Source organism: Papio anubis, chromosome 19 (genome assembly GCF_008728515.1).
Source record: "Papio anubis isolate 15944 chromosome 19, Panubis1.0, whole genome shotgun sequence".
NCBI classification, from domain to species: domain Eukaryota; kingdom Metazoa; phylum Chordata; class Mammalia; order Primates; family Cercopithecidae; genus Papio; species Papio anubis.
Window position 1 is genome coordinate 68,720,192 of NC_044994.1, and position 2,608 is coordinate 68,722,799.

The 2,608-nt window shown below is 48.3% G+C and overlaps 1 pseudogene across 1 annotated transcript; it reads left to right on the forward strand.

Annotated features, from left to right (window-relative positions):
- Positions 1 to 1,066: 1,066 nt before the first annotated feature.
- LOC101021726 lies at positions 1,067 to 1,820 on the forward strand (annotated as a pseudogene). The gene has a single exon (XR_640630.4). The product of XR_640630.4 is annotated as a 10 kDa heat shock protein, mitochondrial pseudogene (transcript).
- Positions 1,821 to 2,608: the final 788 nt, after the last annotated feature.

Here is a 2,608-nt window from a genome sequence, read left to right on the forward strand (position 1 = left end):
AAGCCCCGCCTCTCCCGTACTAGCAAAGTTGTGAGGACAGCGCCTGCACGCAACACTCGCTTGCTAACTTGTAACTGCTGTTATTACAGAAAGCGTGGAGCCAAACAGATGGCAGAGGCCAAAGGAAGAGCGCGCTAAACCCGAGGTAGATCTGAGTTCGCATCTTGGCGATTGTTTAGCTGGGCCAGGGTAAGTGCCTCACTGTTCCTCATCTGTAAATGAACACTGGTGGTGAGGTTGGGGTGAGCGCCTTGCCGGGCCTCAGTTTCTCATCTGTAAAACGGACTCCTGTGCTTGGCTTGTGGCAGGGGCTGGCGAGCAAGGGATGGGTCCTCAGGAGGCTGGGCCGTCAAGAGGCTGTGACCGCACCACCTGATGCTAGAGAACGAGAACGGCAGTGCGTGCCCCACCGACAGGAAGGACAGGGGACACTGGAACAGGGGAGGTGACACGGAAGAAATCAGGGGGACCCAAAAGTGGCCATGCCGAGGAGGAGGTCGGAGGGGGCTGGGAGAGAAAAGCCCAGGGCTGTGCACTCACATCCCTCTGCTGCGGGCCCTTCAGGTACATTCAAATACCGGGCATGAGGCCCGCAGACAAGGCTTTGAAAGGCTATTGTTCTCCCATAAACAGAAGTGAAGGTGCTGGAAGAGGGCATGAGCAGGAAAATTATGGCTGGGCTGTGGACATCTATGGAGAAGACAGACGTGGGTGTCACTGTTGAGCAAAGGAGAGCCCTGCACACCTGCCCAGGGAGAAAGCGCCCTGCCTTGGGCTGCTTCTGGCTGCAGAGCCAGCCTGGCAGATCTTATAGTCCCTCCCCTCCAGACTCAGTAGCAATTATGACGCCTCCATTTTTTTCTTTTTCTTTTCTTTTTTTTTTTTTTTTTTTTGAGACAGAGTCTCGCTCTGTCGCCCAGGCTGGAGTGAGTGGCGCGATCTCGGCTCACTGCAAGCTCCGCCTCCCCGGTTCACACCATTCTCCTGCCTCAGCTTCCTGAGTAGCTGGGACTACAGGAGCCCACCACCTCGCCCGGCTAATTTTTTTATATTTTTAGTAGAGATGGAGTTTCACCGTGTTAGCCAGGATGGTCTCAATCTCCTGACCTTGTGCTGGGATTACAGGTGTGAGCCACCGCGCCCGGCCCAACGCCTCCGTTTTTATAGGCGTCTGAACTCCCTGTTTTCTTTGCTTCCTTTTGCTTTAGAGAAAAATGTAAGGAATTTGAAAACAGCCATCGTCCCTTACCCACCTACACATTCATACACGTAGATGCAGAGACAGGCTACGAACCTTTAGATTATAGGAAAAGGTACCTTCCGGGGTCTCTCCTTGCAGTGCTACACGAGAGCAGAGTACGAGTCTGAGGTGGAGGGAGTCATGGCAGGACAAGCGTTTAGAAAATTTCTTCCACTCTTTGACCAAGTATTGGTTGAAAGGAGTGCAGCTGAAACTGTAACCAAAGGAGGCATTATGCTTCCAGAAAAATCTCAAGGAAAAGTATTGCAAGCAACAGTAGTTGCTGTTGGATCGGGTTCTAAAGGAAAGGGTGGAGAGATTCAACCAGTTAGCGTGAAAGTTGGAGATAAAGCTCTTCTCCCAGAAAACGGAGGCACCAAAGTAGTTCTAGATGACAAGGATTCTTTCCTATTTAGAGATGGTGACATTCTTGGAGAGTACGTAGACTGAAATAAGTCACTATTGAAATGGCATCAACATGAAGCTGCCCATTCCACTGAAGTTCTGAAATCTTTCATCATGTCAATAATTTGCATATTTCTCTTTTATAGTAAACTAATGATAACTAATGACAAAAAAAGAGGAAAAAGTACCTTCTAAATCTGCAGCAAGAGGCAGGAGCAATCTTAAAAAGGGGGTTTGAGAAGCCAGCAGCCCACCCTTAGGTGGTCTAGGGATCCCTTCCTGCCACAGTAGAAGCCTGAATTTTCAGATTTTCTCCAAGTGTAAAGATAAAAAAGTAAATGAACCAAAACAGTTCAAAATTAAGTTGATACTATTTAAACACTTCATTATATACTCTGGTTTCTCTTCTGATTGCATAAAAACCAAAGGGAAACTCTCTGCCTTCTAGAAATGAGTTTGTCCAAAAGAATTTCTAGCCTTGAATTTGTACCAAAAGAAAAAAACAAACCCTAAAAACATATGAGTGATCAGTTGGCCCTGCTGGGGTCTTTCTGGTTGGAAGATGAATAAGGAAAGGCACATCTGACATTTCATTTCACTGACATTTTATTTTGTTCTCAGTCTTTTTTCCTCTGTTTCCTCAAGTACATTTTCTGCTATGATGCTGCAAACGGGCACCAGCGTGAGTCAGACCCATTTAAGACTGTTGAGCCTCACAGGTTTAGCGATTTAATTACGTGTTTTGTGGGATTTGCCAGCAGCGTGCAATCTCCCTGCATGCGTCAAGTCCACACATGGCAGTGTCCCTTGTCTCTCTCTGGGTTTGTTTGGTGGTACATCAGGCCAGTCTCTGGAAGCCTGGAATTAAGGATGCAAGCATGTTCATGCGCGTGGTATAGGATGGATGGGGAAGGCAATCGCAGGAGACCTTCCGCTCCCTCCTCCACCTGGGGCTGGGCCCTG